Below are 17,143 nucleotides of genomic sequence, written 5' to 3'. Positions count from 1 at the left end.
TTTCAGTTTGTGGGACGACACCAAAGCCACTGAGCCACACCAGTCAGAGTCCCTACTGGAATTTTCACCCATCCTGTAATTGGTCTACATTTCCCTCCAATGTGTTTTCTTTAAGCAATTAAGTATTTTATCTTTTTAATAATGCATTTTCCTATTTCACTCTGTATACACTCAGAGATGTTCGTGTGGGGTCGAGCCCACCAATACCTGGTCCCTCCTTCCCCCACACACACAGAGTGCCAGTCTTGTGACCTGCTATGAGCTGTATTTTCAAGCCCTCTCAGGCAGGGACAGTGACTGGGCAAAGCTCTGGCCAACACAAAGTAAGCCTAAAGTGACTGGGGATTTCCAGGAAGTGTTGCTTGCCTTCCTGCTAAGGATACCACCCTTTCTCACTGTGGCGTTCTTCTTCTACTTGTGACGCTCAGCGAAGGCTAGAGATCAAACATCTGGGATCTGTGAGGAGACCATGTGCAGAAAAGTCACATGCCAAAAATGGGGGAGCAGAAAGAGAGAAAGTATGCAGACTCTGGTGTCACCAAGAGCCCCTGTAATAGTCCTGGTCGGCCGGTCTCTGATCTATTTTCTGAAAGCAAAACAAACTCTCATTTGGATAATTGACTATGATCTGGTTTATGTAGTTGAAAACAATCTTTTCTGACACAGTGTGTTAATGCTGAGATAATAGTGTAACCATCCTGGTACCACCACCAAAAGAAAATAATCTCATAGCAACAAAAGCAGTAGCAATTATATCAGAAGAGTACACGCTGCGGTTTCAGGGGTGTGAGTTTATACTCCAAAAACGAGAAATCAAAGCTCATTCCTATGGGGTTGTAGAGAAAAGCAAGAGATTTATTAACAAGAGATATAATGAATAGAAAACACAAACAGTCATTAACTGAAAACTCAATTGTAAAACACATTGAAAAATATGCAAAATACTTATTTTACTTCTATGCAATTTTTCTATGTGTGTTTTAAACCCTACATGGTACTAAAGCAAGCATCAATGAGCTAAATTCTCTGGGTAGTACTCTACCCAGAGTACTCTACCCAAAATTGTGAACTTCGGAATTGCTTTCACTGGTGTCCCTAATTTTTTGCTAATTCCCTGCTCACGTCTAGTATCCTTAGCCCCCTCCAAACCTACATCATCGCTTCTGATATAGTACATCCCGTGTGTGTCTTCTGGTTCTACCAAAGACAACCTCGAAAGCCACTGGCCCTGTTTTTCAAACCTTCAGGACACTGTGCTTTGCTAGGAAGGACATGGATGTGCTAAAGGACCCTAATAAGTTATTCAGAAAATATGACTCCTTATTATAAAAAAAAATTTGTGAATATTTAACATCATTCTGGTAGGCACCCCCACGGGCCTTCCAGCTTCCCTTGAATGACTCTGTAGGAAGCCAATGACTCTGCAGAGTCAGCTCTGCCACAAGAGGAGGGAGCCATCACACAGGTGATGGTTTGACAAGGTAGTCGTCATCACTGAGCCTTGTCCTGTAGATAAATCTCTTTAGGACACGCCAGAGGTTCCCTTTCCTGAACTTCTCCTGTTGAGCTCTTCATAGTTCTCTGGTAGGCATGGTTAATGCCAAAGCTATCTTACTTTGGTTTATGCATCTGATGCCAGGCTTCGAATCCCAGCAGTTTATATAACAGGATGCACCATTTTCTACCACTTTCCTTCTTGCACTGTGTTATTACACCTGTTTCTGGAGCCCTTTAGGATACACAGGTTAAAATGGCTCTTAGAGGAATTTCACTTCTTTTTAAATGAAAGTTACTGGTCAGACAAGTGTTCTATGAAATTGTTCACCTGGGGGATTAAAAGAAAATCCATACTGTATTTTTTTTTGCCAGACCTAATCAGATCTGTATAATTTTCTTTAACTTTGAGGTGCACTTCTTTTTCAAACAAACCCTGAACTTAATGACATCACCAGTCTGGTTGAAAGCTCTAACTGGGAAGAGTTTTTTTGCTCTTGAGATTCTTTTGTGAGTCCAGCCTTCATTTTTGCAATTGATTAGTGGATGAGAAATTTGAAATTTATTTAAAGTCTCTGTGATGGATGTTTTTTGAAAATCAAATAATTCTAATACCACACGGTTCTTTTTTAATGGCTCTTTATAACCGCAGCTATTTTATCCATTGTTCCCATTTGCTCCTCGCTGTAGACAATGAAATACAGCATTTGCTAAAACGAAGTACCCGATGAACAATTACACTTAATGTGTATTTTCTCTTTTTCTGTCTCACAGGGTATTGAAGTTATGGATTCAGACAGAATCTCTTTGCAAATGCGGACAGCAGACTGCACTCTGTCTTTTCATGCTGTCATATTCCTTTGTTGATGTCTCTGTTTTAAGATGAGTTTGCCCCATGCATCACCAATTGTCTTTAGTTTTCACGCTGCAGGGAAGACTGGGCTAATCCATATGTCACTATGAAACTTCAGGCCTCTCCGTTTGACAGGTAGCAGGCCTGACAGCAATCTATTGAAAATGCATTTTAGACAGCAATCTATTGAAAATGCATTTTAGACTATCATTTTTCCCATCTAATTTACTCTTAATAAAATGACTTTGAAAACAAGGGGTCCACTCTGTGTTGGTTTGCTTCTTTCAGATAATTGCATTTTGAGAAAGACACACTGACAATTTTCACAAACACAAAATGATGAAATTCCCTTAGGAGTAAAATAAGATAACTTCACAATAAATAGCATCTTTTATCCTAAGTGATCCTGAAGCACTTTAGGGACGGTGGACACTGGGATGACGCCCCAGGGCAAGGAAGCAGGCAGACGTTCGCGCAGGCCGCAGAGTGAGACAGTCTGCTCTGTGCAGTGGAAAACCACAGCACCCCCCCCTGCCCACACAAACCAGCATTTGCAAAACAAGGAATACTTGTGTCCTTTTTGTATATGTATGTTACAACTCTTAGCAGTATTTTACTAAAGCGTATGCACATGAAATAGTATAAAGGTATATATACAAAACTAATAGTTACCATCAAATTATTTGTTAGAATGACTTAATATTTTTAAATTCACTACATGCTGTGTATTTACTCATCGATTATTTCTTCCCTCTCCAAAGAAAAATAAAAAGAATAAGAGTTTATGTCTACTGTTCCTTTATTCATCTTCTGTCATCCTGGAAAATTCATTAATCACGAAGTACCTATCCTCAAATTTGAAAAAAACAACCCCGCATAGATGTTTCATCACATGGTATTTTCACTAATTTTGCCAAATGGACTCTTGTTCATCCAGTAAAAAGTGTTAATTCATAAGGTGTGCAGTGTTTTTTAAACCATTAAAATATTACTGAAAACAAAACAAAACAAAACCCTTAAAGTTTCTTGCCCTGGCTGGTGTGATTCAGCTGGTTGGAATGTTGTCCATAACTGAAATGTTGCGGGTTCAATTCCCGGTTCCAGCACACACGTAGGGTGCGGGTTCGATCCCTGGTCTAAGCCCATACTATCCCCTGTTCAGGAGTGTATGGGAGGCAACCAATCTGTCATTGATGTTTCTCTCTCTCCTTCCCTCTCTCTCTAAAAGCAGTGAAAAAATGTCCTTGGGTGAGGGGGTGAAAAAACACCTTAAAGTTTCTTAAATCACAACAATTAAACTATAACTCATTAATTGTGTTAATTTAACAAAAAACTGTCCATTCTGAAGTTAGAACACAATAGCAAGAAGATATATTTTAATTTCATTAGCTATTTTAATAATTTAAGTGGTCAACAATACTATTTTTGCTATATAATTAACTAAATTTTAAAAATGAAGAAAAATGATAACTGCATTTTAAAATCGGAGAAATGATTAATTTTACTCTTGTGCTTAGCTAGAATGCTGCATGCATACATTTGTTTTCATTTTTCTTAATTATTATTTTGATAAAAGGAAGCTATTGTATTTCTATTCTTGATGACATGAAGAATTCTGTAACAAGCAGAGCTTCAGCCCTGAGAAAAAGACAAGTAAGCAAACATTGAGTGAAAATGACGGGGTCCCTGGGAATATTCGAGGTCCTCATGCAGTAATGTCCATCACAGCCTCTTGTCTGAAATCTAAAGAGAAAAAAATTAAAAAATGAAGATCATATTCCTTAAAAAGATTCTATTTCTCTCTGTCTCTCTCTTCCCCCCTAATATCATTCTATACCAACTATTTTGGGGACTTGGATGAGAATTTTAATTTCTGTCTAAGTTGCACCTGCGACTGTGTTTTATAATCATCTCAACATAGTCGAAGGTTTGTTTGGGCTTTCTTCCCTGAAGGTGTAATAAGAGCTTTGGAATATAGTGTTTTGGTGCCATCTGGTGGATAATGTGCAGATTAGCAGGTCTCTATCCACCTAGTCTCATTTTCTGCACAAGAAGAGATAATAATAATACCTGTCTCACAGAGTTGAGAAAAATAAATCACGTAGTCCAGATGAAGCATTCAGTAAACCCTCAGTCCATACTAACTTTCATCATCACCCACGATTGAACTCTGCTGTTACACACTGTCACCCATGGGTGTCAGTTCCAGACATACTTTCTTTGCCTGTACTTGCCACTTTTCCGCTCCCTGCCGTCTGAGCCGCCAGGGCTCATCCTCCTCACCTGCCAAAAACCTGACTCAGACGCCATCTGCTCCAGCCAGTCTTCCACGCCCCTTTCATAAAGGTCCACGTATATTTAGTTAACGTGTCTTGTGCCGGCACACCTTGTGAACACATGCATGTCACTTTTAACAGGTACGTGGAACAAGCATCAAATTGTCCATTTTTAATTGAAGAACACTTAAAATGTGTCTATAGTACGAAGTGCCTAATTTGGAACTAGATAAATGTCTTTTTATGCAATTTTCTCTCAAATGGGTGATTTCAAACTATAGTAATAATAATGGCGTGTGTGTGTGTGTGTGCGCGCGCATTATGCTTGCTACACGCCAGCATGGGGCTGTTTTAAAACCTACTTCAGAGGACTCTCTGGGGAAGTAATAGCACAGCAAGCAATAGAGTTGGCATTGTGGACCACCAGGAGAACAGAGAGAAAAGAGGGCTGAGGGAGGAAGTAGCAGGCTAGAGAACAATGCACCGCTTACATGGTTGGAGGGTCCCAGCAGGGCCCCCAGAAGCATATATAAAAATGACCAAGGACCGGTCCACGTTCAACCACCTGCCAGGTCCAGTGGGCCAAGGCCTCTTACAGCAGAAGTGAACTAGTGAGCGTTTTCCTTCCCTGTCCATCCTGTCTGCTGGATGGGAGACAGATCTAACTTTAAATTGGGATTTTCTTATTGCTATATGGGGTCAAACCATTTTCAGAATTGTGGTAGTGTTAGCGACCTTGAATATCCGGGAAACTTCTTAGGACCTAAATGAAGCATAAAATTAATTGATCTGCCTGCATTTTCAACCAGCAGCAGCAGCAGGACTTCCCTATCAAAGACATTTTAAAAAGACAGTGGGAGACTCATGCGAAGATGTTTTCCGATGGTATCTCACGAGTCCTGCATGTGCAGCATGCCACAATACACACACAATTTTCTTTTATTCTCACAGTACTGTGAGGTCGCCTTAGTACTATTCAGCACTAGTCCCATTTTAACGACGAGGAAACATGTACTGGGAGTTCACATAAGTTTCCTCAAGAGGCACAGCAAGTACATTCGAGCTTTGTGATTGGACCTCAGTATTTGAAACCAGGTTTTGTTTAACCTCACTACTGTAGGTGCCTCAATATGTTGTAATGTTATCTTACGCAAGCACACTTAATATTTTAAATTTATTTTCTATTCCCATCGTTTCCCCTCTTCCTTTAAAATGGCATTCTACACTAAAGTTCATTGTACTGGCTCCCCAAAAATCCCAGTGCCTGGGATCCCTCCGCCCTAGCGCACCTTTGCAGCCACGCCCCCTCTCTGCCCACGGAGGGGCTGCCGCGGGCTGTTCCTAGAGAAAGGTCTCACCACAAAATGATCTTGCTTCTGAGCCCTGAAAAACCCCTCTTTTTGGTCAGGAAATTTACGTCTCTGGCTAATCCTCTTCTCCCGAGTAGGCTGGGGCCAGAAGTTCTTTGTATTAAAAGGTTGAATTTCCAGATTTCCCTTAAAAAAAAATTGAAAGTCTGGTCTCCAGGAGCTCACATCCCAAATAATAAAAACTGAGGCCTTGCTGCCTTCTCTACCCAAAACTGCGTTCCCACCAGCTCATCCAGCATGCCCCTTCTATTGCTGTATCTCTCAGACCCTTCCAAGAGTTTGGATTTGTTAACCTTGGCTTTAGTTTTTGGAAACAATATCCAGGAAAGTTTGCTGTGACTTTTTCTTTGGAACGTGTCATATTCATCTCTGGAAGGGATGAAGCAGAACAAGCTACATGCCTCTGTGGGTGACAGGGGTGGGTGGAGGGGGGCGTGATAGGGGAAATAACCTTCCCACTTGATCCATTTGTCACTTCTTCCTAGGAAAGAAAGTTATTTCCCTTCTTGTACAACTTAGTTGGCTGTTTGTAATACGAAGAGAAAAGGAAAGAAAAGAAAAAAGAGAGAAGAAATCCCACTGAAAGTTGTGGCCAGTTGCATTCCACATTCGACAATGCATAAAAGAAGCATTCAGAAGGACGCACTGATCAAGTCACCCTACTGTCCCCAAGGAGTTTAGTATAGAAATACACGTGATCAGCGTCCATGCCTGAACACAAACAAGAATTTGTTCAAGAAATTTTCGTTGTACCTAGACTCACACGCACTAACAAGTTTGCCAACTCCCATCCTTTGGAACCACAAAGTACACGAGTATGAAAGACACATTTGATGGATGGCTAAATAATTAGTCCTCTGGGCCCCAGAACATTATTAAAAGGGAGTCTTTAGAAAGCTGTCACTTTATCCCAGTGTGCCACCTATACAAATCAAATTCACACAGAGTAACAAAAGAGTTTTAAAGAGAAAATTACCTAACCTGCCAAAGGGACTTACCTGCCAGCTCCCATATTTAGCATTCTGAAATAGACTTTTGACCAATGTCCTTTCTCCAAAAGAGACCATAACGCCTGCAGTATGTTCTACAATTAGAATTTTAAAATAATGTGAACTTTGCTTAGCTTTTTATATTGGATGGAAACACTTTTAAGAGGTGCTTTACACCTATTTGAAATTGTATTTCATTATACTTCACATACATGAGTATATATAGTGAAACCTGGCAAAGAGAACATTTCTATAGAAGAATGAATTTTTACCCTACTTTCTTACCCAAGAAAAATGTTAAGCCTCTTTCCAAAAAGACTATTTTGGGTCTATATGTAAAACCCAGGTGCTTTTCCTGAGTAGGCCTTGGATAGGCCCTGCTCCGCCAGGCTGATGAGACTCGTATATGTAGCCTGCACTCAAGAATTGAATGTGTATGTATCACAATTTATTTATCGTAGTGGGTGAAATATTTTTAAACTCTCACTCTTTATAGAGGGAGCAGTTTCCCTCTATAAGAGCAAGAGTATTATTAGCGTGAAAACTAAACAATGTGGCAATTTAAAAATAGTACAGTGGTGAAAAGAGAGCGTTCTGGAGTCACACTGCCTGGGTCCAAAGCCAGCTCTGCATGTGGTAGCTGTGTGACTTAGGAAAGTTCCTTAACTCCTCTTTGCCTCAGCTCTCTTAGCTTTAAACACTAGTTGCCAATATACACACAGCCTGAGAGTGTTGTAGATTTAATCCTTACACTGTATGATTTAAGATGAAGTCAAAGGCAATAATGAGGCCCAGTAGAAAAATGTATATATGTGCATGAACTCTGTTCAATTTGACATGATATTTTTTTTTCTCCTTAGTGAGAAGGAAATAGCTTATTCATCTTTGTTCAACAGAGGCTTTTAAGTTAATGTCTAGTTTTAGTCCAAGAATAAGTTCTTCTAGGAGTGAAGCTGATGCCATCACCCTGTGGTAGCATGTTTAGTGTACCCATGTGTTTAATTACAGAGTAGTTATTGTTATGAGAGAGTTGACAAAGTTCTTCTTTTCCTGTTGGTTTCAAGAAGATCCACACTCAATGAAATGTGAGTATGTATGTATTGTCTTCTGTGGGCTCTGCACTATCTGGGATTATGTTTTACATTTCACCGGTCATCCTTCCTTCAAGATGAGAGCAATCTAGTTCAGAGTAGGTGAACTCCTGCCTGTGGACCAAATGGAGCTCACTGCCTGTTTTTATATAGCTAAGGAGCTAAGAATGTTTACATTTCTCAGTGCCTGTGTTTTATCTGTTAACATTTTATTTTTTAACTTATTTCCATTTATTTTCAAGGGTTTTTTTTTCCTTTCACCCATATCTTTCTCCCCTTTGGCAACCGTTAGCTTGTTCTCTGTAGCTATGGGCCTATTTCTGTTTTGTTTCCTTTGTTCCTTTGTTTTATTTATTTATTTATTTATTTTAGGTTTTACATATAAGTGGAATCATGTGGTATTTGTCCTTCTCTATCTGGTTTATTTCTGTTAGCATACCCTTTAGGTCCATCCATGTTATCACAAATGGCAAGATTTCTGTCTTTTTTAATATTGAGTAGTGTTTCATTGTATATATATCCCACACCTTTATCTATTTGCCTGCCAATGGACACCAAGGTTGTTTCCATGCCTTGTCTGAGAGCTGTGGGCTATCTCCAGGATCTGCAGGAATGCTGCAGGATTGAAAGTGCCAGTGAGTACCATTGTTTACATTTCCATGTACCTTGATAGGGCAGGTGGGAGCTCTCTGCAGTTGCTTGTTTGATCTGCAAGGGCACTGCTGTTTGTTTCTCGCCCCATCACCTGGAACCTATTTTATCTCCAAACAAAAGGCATGAGCAGGATCAGCAGGGCCTCATTACACATACTTGGCCTTCACATTCAGAGCTGCTCCATCCAGCAGGCTGATGCCTTAGATGCCATAGGAACCTGCTCAGTTCCCATCCCCCCACGGAAACCACACAGCACTCAGGGCTGACAAAGAAGCTGTTTTTAAAAGGCCACATTTTCAAGACTGAGAAAAATAGGCGTTTTGTCTAATTTATATAAATAAAGATAGAAAGTCACATAAAATGAGAAGACAGAATAATATCTCTCAAGTGAAGGAACAAGAAAAATCGCCAGGAGAAAAACCCTAATGAAATAGAGGTTAGTAATTCACCTAATAAAGAATCCAAAGTAACGATCATGAGGTGGCTCACCAAACTTGAGAGTGGAACAGAAGAACCTGGGGAGAACGTCACCAAAGAATTAGAAAGTAAAAAACCAAATACAGTTGAATAATATAATAATTGATATGAAAAATACTCTATAAGGAATCTTGTTAAATTGGCCAATTAGCTAATACAGAAAAATGGATCAGTGACCCAGAAGACAGACTAGTGGAAAACAACCAATCAGAACAACAACAAAAAAAGAAAAAAGAATTTTAAAAACTGAAGATAGTTTGAGAGTTGCTGGGACAGCATCAAGCACACATTTATACTATAGGAACCCAAGGAGAAGGAGAAAGAGGAAAAGAAAAAGAAGGAGGGGGAGGGGAGAAAGAGGGGAAGGAGGAAGAGGCAGAGGAGGAGAGAAAGGAGCAGAAAGTTTATTTGAAGAAAAAATGGCTGAAAACTTTTCTGGCCTGGGAAAGGAGATAGACAACCACGTCCAGGAAGCACGGAGAGTTCCAAATAAGGTGAACCCAAAGAGACCCACGTCAAGACAGATTGTAATTAAAATGGCTGAAGTTAAAGATAAAGCAACAATCTTAAAGGCAATAAGAGGAAAACAAGTTACATACAAAGGAAATGCCATAAGGTTATCAATTGATTTTTCAGCGGCAGCTTTAAAGTTCAGAAGAGAGTGACAGGACATCTTTAAAGCCTGAAGGAAAGGAACCTACATCCTAGAATAATTTACCTGTCAAGGTTATCATCCAGAATCAAAGGAGAGATTAAGAGTTTTCCAGACAAGCACAGCCTGAAATAGTTCATCACCATTACACAAGTTTTACAAGAAATGTTAAAGGGTCTTCTTTAAGCAGAAAAAAAAGGCCATAACTAGAAAAATACAAATGTATAGGGGAAAATCTCATAGGTAAAGGCAAATATTTAACAGCAAATCAGCCAATTAAAATGCTACTACAAAGGTAAAAAGACAAAAGTACCAAATTTAACTCAAACTACTATAAGTAGTTAGGAGATACACAAAACAAAATTATCTATAATATGACATCAAAAATATAGAGCATGGAGTGAGGAGTAACAATGTAGCCCTTTTAAAATATATTTGAATTTAAATGACTATCAGCTTTAAAATAGATTTCTATAGATACAGAATTTTATGCATAAACCACACAGTTACGACAAACCAAAAATCTACCAGAGATATACAAAACATGAAGAGGAAGGAAACCAAACAAAATACTAAAGAAAGCCAGCAAACCACAACGGAAAAGATCAAGAAAAGAAGAAAGGAATAGAGACGAATGGTTTTGGTTAAATGGAAAGAAAAAAAGCTAAAGAAGAATAATATTCTATGACACATGAAAATTATTTTACATTAAAATTTAAGTATCCATAAAACGTATTACTGGAACGCAGCCAGGCTAATTCCTCCGCATATTGTCTATTGTCTCGGCTACTTTTGTGCTACAACAGCAGAGTTCAGTAGTTAGGCTGAAATCATACAGCCTACAAGCTTATAATACTTAGTACCTGTCCCTTTAAGAAAATGTGGCTGATCCTCCCTCCCTGTCTAGCTTTAATCTGTCCCAGAAAGAAAGGAACATTGGTCTTCTAATGAGATCATAGCCAGGGTTCTTCTAAGCAGAGCATAAACTGGTATTTATCCGAAGACCGTAGAGTAATCTTCTGTTTCAAGACAAGAGAAAAGAATAACACCAGTTATTTGCCAACAAAGAAACTGCACTTAAGGATTTCTCATCATAAGAACTTTTCCCAACTGCCTTATAGAGGTAGTCTGATCCTAATTATACTAAGTGGAGGCTTATTTTAGTTGTTCCATTGTAATATTATACAGGCAGCAAGTCAGAAATTCAGGCCATTGAGACCCAAGCCAAGCCCACCCCCCACCCCAGGCAGGCAGTTGATGACCTGTTAAACGTTTGCCAGGGTCACACCTCTTCTGAGAAAGTGGTGTCGAGAATTCCTCCCACGGAGGAACTGCTCTGCGGGTGTCACTTAGCACTCATCAACTCACCTCCTACTCTGCTCCTGACGTGTGCTCAGCTCTGAGCACACGGGGATGAGCAGCAGAGCGATGTCCTTCCTCTCACGGAACTGACAACGCAGTGTGAGGAGACAAGCAATGAACAAACAAGTAAATAAGAAAATGCTGACAAGTGCTACAGAACACAAGATATAAAATACTTTATGACCACATAATGGGGTCCATGGGATGGTCAAATTCACAGGGAGAGGAAGGGAATGGTGGTTTCCAGGGCCAGGAGGGGCGGAGAGGGGCAATGGAGAGTTATCATGTAGTGAACCTGTCAAGTCTCAGCTTTGCACAATAGAAAGAACTCTAGAGATGGGTGTTGGTGACGCTTACACACAATATGAATGTGTTTAATACCACTGAACTGCACGTGTAAAATGGATACGATGATAAATCTTATGCCATTTGTGTTTTGCCATAATTTTTTAAATGAGTGGAGAAAACCATCAGAGATAAAGAGAAGGTCCTAAAAACTTCCATAAAGGTCAGAAAAAAGAAAAGACAGACCTGCAAACAACAATGACAACAAAGGAGCATTCAATTTCTTGTCAAGAACACAAAATACTAGAAAGCAATGAAGAAAAATGTATTCAAAATTCTGGGCTGAGTTGTTTTCATCTTGGGCCTTCTGTACTCAAACAAATTATCATCCAACCATAAAGGTGGAAAAGGTCACTTTCAGATGAACGTACAGATATACACACATGCAAGGAGTAGTGATGGTGGCTGGTGAAATGGCTGCTGTTAATGTATTTTCACTTTTTAAAAAAATACTTTGAATAGGCAGTTAATTTGCATGGTTCAAAGTCAGGCCATATGAAAAGAAATTATAAATCTCCCCCTGCGATGCACATGTCCATACTCTCAGGTCTCACTCTTCCTCCCAGCTGTTAAATTCTCATGTAACTTCCCCAGCAAATTTGAATGTAGGCTCTTTCTTCCTATTCTCTTCATTTAAATGATTGGTTTAAATGGGCCTGAGTAGCAGATACGTGGCAGGAAAGGCCTGAATAGCAGAAGACTGAGCCATGTGAAGATTTAGGAGAATATTCTCTGGAGAGGAAGAGAGAGACCAGAGGACCCATGACAGGAACTAAGGTCATGTGTTTAAGGATCAAAAGGAAGGTCAGTGATCAGTATAGAGTGAATGCGGGAGACTGCAACAGGAGAAAAAAATAGAAAGGGAGAAAGAGGCCCGTGACTCCACCTAGAGTAAGAGCTCACAATTGTCCAGCCCTGTCTTCATCGAGAAACTGCCTGCCATAGTAGCCATCCCTGCCCACCCCCCATAGAGACCATTATGATAGTTTGACATAAAATAGGATCCCTTGAACTCCAACTTGTTCCAAGAAATGATAAGCCTCCACCCCTAGCACTGAACACTTCTTCTTTGAAGCCAACCAAGAAACGTGGCTGAACTCCAAATAAAAAGGTTGTACCACTTCTAAAAATCCACTTTCATAGAATGCTTGCCAATCAAAGACTGGGATTCCTCTTTCTTTCTATAGACTTATTCTCCTCCCTACCACCTTAGAACTCCTGCTCAAATGAAGGTGATGACAGAGGGAAGCCAGGCCCAGTATATGAATGAACAACCTTTGCTGCTGTTGTCTCGAACACAGTTTTGTCTTTGACACCATGCAACTGCTACACCTTTGACCTAAGTGCGGGGCCCTACCTTACCCCAGCTCCTACGATGGAGAGGAAAGAGGGGAGGGAGAAATCAGCAGATGTTTATTTTATTTTATATTATTTTAGTGTTATCCATACTTCTCAAACTCTACTCTCTCCTAATACGTTTCCAAATATTTATTTTATTTTAACTCCAAATTTGGCATTTAGAGGAGTTCATCTCTTTTTTTTTTTTTTCTCAGACTAAAGACCTCACTTTAGTCCAATGCATATGCAGACATAAACTCATGAAACTTTCTAAGCTTCATTTAAACAGTTCTCTGACGTGGTTTCCACAGAGCAATATTATGACTCAGTGTGCATATTTAGAGAAATTATGACGATTTCTTTTAAAATTCTAATTATAGTTTAAATGACCTAATTGCCAGTCAGAATTAGACACATTATACACACAATTCAATATGCTTTTTCAAATTTTGCCAAGGATTAAAATAAATTGTAATGTATAGTGCATAATTGCATCTTAATTATTTCTGTGATTGGTTTCCAGTTTACTGTTTCTCTTTATAAAGTATCTTCTTTTTTAAGATTTTACTTATTTATTTTTAGAGAGGGAAGGGAAGGAGAAAGAGAGAGAGAGAGAAAAGCATCAATGTGCAGTTGCTGGGGGCTGTGGCCTGCAACCCAGGCATGTGCCCTGACTGGGAATCAAACCTGCGACGCTTTGGTTCAAAGCCCGCACTCAATCCATTGAGCTACACCAGCCAGGGTTATAAATTATCTTCTTTATCCCTAGTATCTTTGTTTGATAGAAGAATAGTGCTGAAAAGATGAAACTCTTTAAATGTGTTTATCATACACGTAATGCATACATATGAAAATTTAAAACAGTATGAAAGTTGGTACGGTAGGAGGGAAAATTTGTGCCTATTGCCATGAATTTTAGTCCCATGAGGTAATCAAGATACAATATGTGTGTATGTGCGTGCACATATGTATTTAGAAAAAAAAAGTCAAGAAGGAGACTTTGTGAAGAGGTTAGCCAACTGCAAAATTAAATGAAAAACAGTCCACACAAGACTGCCCTCCCTTCTGAAAGCAAGTGCAAGTTTCCCGGGATCCCGAAGCCAATGTCAGGTTTGTTCCTCTGCTACGAGGACTCATGGAACTCATTGAAAACTGTTATACTAACAGTTAGAGTTTATTTGAAGGGAAGAATACAGATGAAAATCAACTAATGGATGAAGCACAGAGGGCAGAGTCCAATGAAGTACCAAACACGGAGCTCCTATCGTCCTCTCTCCATGGAGCCGGGACACATCTGTTTCTCAGCATCACTGTGTGACAATGCACACAGAGTATCACCAGTGATGGCACTTCACCTAAGCTCCGGGTTCAGAGTTCGTATTGGGGCATCATTGATAGGTTCATTGCCCTCATGGCTGAACTCAGTCTCAAGGTTGTCTCACGTGGCATAACCCTAAATATGATTTCGGGTTTTCTGGTGTGGCCAGCCCCCTACCCTGAGACTATTTGGGCATAGCGGGCCACTACCATGTATTGTGTTCTTAGAATATCTGGTGAACCAAGGCCCAGGAGAACAAAGACACTCTTATCAGGCCTGCCATTCCAAGGGCTTAGCAATTACCTTCAGAAGTCAAGGTCAAAGGCCAGAAATCTTTTGGGACAAGGTTAAATTCTTTACTATATGGGCTTCCATTAGAGGAGTAAAAGCATCCAAACTGATTTCAGAAGTTATTCCACAATGACCCTTAAAGGAGAGAATTGTCCTCTTGCTACTGTACAGAGTGTCAGGGAAAGGCAGAGGAGAATAGAAACTATTCGTTTCATGCTTTTGTTGTTTGTTACTGCAGATCTTTCTTTCATTTGACTCCCTTTCTCTCTTGTTGTGCCTCTTCCATCCAATTCACTGCTCTCAGTTTCGATGACTAAAATGTAACTTGGTGTTAGGGATCACCTGTCGGATGCCCCAGAGGCAGGTGAAGGAGTAAAGCTTCCATTAGATATCGGTTCAATATTGATAGACTTTGTTTGCCTATTAAATATAAAAGAATATCCTTTTTTTTTCAAGAAAGAAAATCTGTTTCCTAACCTCTCCACTGTCCCTATTTTTTTCTTGAAAACTGCAGATCTCCCAGCAAATTGTTTCCTTTCTTGCTTTTTATGGAGTGCCCAGAGAAATAGCCCTCTGTTGCTGTAAAGTCAACAGCTCAGGTATGTGGAAACTTGACCCTGACTCTGACTCTCGGACCGAAATGGCCAGTGTGGTCTGGCAGTGATGGTCCCTAAAGCACATCCCATTCAAAGGAGTGGCCACTCTGCTGTGGCCAATGGTCACATGGAGAAAATGAGAGAGCAGTTTTCCCAATAAAGGCAGAAAATCTGAGACCACCCTACTCATTTCTTCATTTGTGTGAAATTCATACGGGGATAAAATTAACACTTTTAAAGTGAATGATGTAGTAACATTTAATACATTCACAGTGCTGTGCAATCACTTCTATCTGGTTGCAAAGCACTCACAGTGCTCCAAAACAAAGCCCTGCACCCATTGAAGAGCCACTTCCATTCTCCCCTCCTTCCAGCTACCAGAAAGTGCCAATGTGTTTCCTATTTCTATGGATATTACCTATACTGGATATCACCTACACTGGATAAATGGAATCATGGAATAAGTGATCTTTTGTGTTTGGCCTCTGAAGTCACTCCATTTTAAATGTGGTCACAATGCTAAAAGAAAATGAACAATAGTACTGGGTTAGAGAAACCAAATACATGTTAGGGTGGGTGTAGCCCGCCTGGCTGCTAGGTAACAGCCTCTGCCCTCACACAGAAAATGATAGGAGAGGCCAGAGCTAGAAGTTTGATGGAGAGGGAGGGGCCTGGCAAAGATGTTCTCTAGGAAGGCAAGAAATTGTGCAAGGTCCCCATGATTCATAAATCCAGTCAAGGACACAGAATCCTATAGATAGAGCTTTTCAGAATCATGGTTTACATTGCCGAGCCAAGTCCAATGTGTTAGAAAGTCTTAGAAAGTAGAGAATAGAGGGAAGTTCTCTACAGTTGACAATCAAGTAGACTCCAGGCTTTAAAAGCATGGAGGATTAAAAAGGAAAGTTATGTATAAAATAGAAACATTAGGGATGATGACAACTGGAATTCCACTTGAAGCACAGCTTTGCTCTGATCATTTTTAGTTTCAGTTTCTCCATCATAAAAATGAGAATAATTACCCATTGTGTTGGATTATTATTAGAATTATAAACATGGTTTATAAAAAGATCTGGGACAGAATAAAAATCAAATATGAACTATTGTAACGATGAGGCTGTTATCGACAAACAGAGTTTAAACGACTGATCTCAGGGCACACGTTTGCTCTCTGGACTGCTGGGTGCCCACAGAGTCATGCCCAGGGAAGGCAGAGCCTCCAAGGGGTTAGTAGATCCTCATTACAAGACAGAGATGTGTCTTACAAATGTACAAGATGCAGCTTTACCACTAGTTTAGGGAAATCATCATGGGCTTTTTAAATAAACCTAAAATAGTTTCACTAGTTGGAAAGGAGGCAGATGCACAGTGTGACACCTTGTAACCCTTTTCGGTGGTGGAAATGGCAGTTAGTGGAGAGATCGCGCCTGTCAATGTCGCACTGCCAGCTGGACAGATCCCAGCTTTAGGACAGCTTCTATGTCAGACGAAGTAGTTCAAATTGTTGTGCTTTTTTCATAAAGTCCTCTCTGCCAAATAAAGGGTGAAGATTCGGGGCACTTGTTGGTTTGACAAAACTTAGATTTAACATTAAAACACATTTTTAGTAGTATATTTAGCTGTCAGGGGAGAGACCTTGATCACGGAGGTGGTTTTCCCAGGGCGAGGCTTATCCATTGCACACGGGATGTGCTGACCTCTGCGATTTCCCCAAATGTGGGGAACTCTGCTGCAAAACTTATGGTGGTGGGGGACTGTGTTCCTGCTCTCCCCTGATAAGGAAAAGAAAAAGAAAACGTTATTAGTAATTATCTCCACTTGTAAGAGTAATCGAGAATTAAATTGACACTTCAATAGTAATAATAAAAAAACATTTTGGTCTATTTAAGACCAATTTCACACCATAAAGACAGTGACCAGAGGGGAGGGGGGATAGTGGGGGAAAGAAGGGGAAGGGTCATCAAGGAACATGTATAAAGGACCCACGGACAAAGCCAAAGAGGGGTAGGATTGAGGGTGGGAGGTAGGGGTATGTGG

General features: G+C 40.1%; 1 non-coding gene across 1 annotated transcript; it reads left to right on the top strand.

Moving 5' to 3' along the window:
- Window positions 1-16,717: 16,717 nt before the first annotated feature.
- Window positions 16,718-16,881, top strand: LOC123827653. Its single transcript, XR_006787306.1, has one exon. It is a non-coding gene; the product is annotated as a U1 spliceosomal RNA (small nuclear RNA).
- Window positions 16,882-17,143: the final 262 nt, after the last annotated feature.

The sequence above is a fragment of the Phyllostomus hastatus genome, unplaced genomic scaffold, assembly GCF_019186645.2.
Source record: "Phyllostomus hastatus isolate PE091 unplaced genomic scaffold, TTU_PhHast_1.1 phas_contig_86, whole genome shotgun sequence".
Classification (NCBI taxonomy): domain Eukaryota; kingdom Metazoa; phylum Chordata; class Mammalia; order Chiroptera; family Phyllostomidae; genus Phyllostomus; species Phyllostomus hastatus.
The sequence above is the reverse complement of the archived record's forward strand: the minus strand, read 5'-3'. Positions and strand labels throughout refer to the sequence as shown.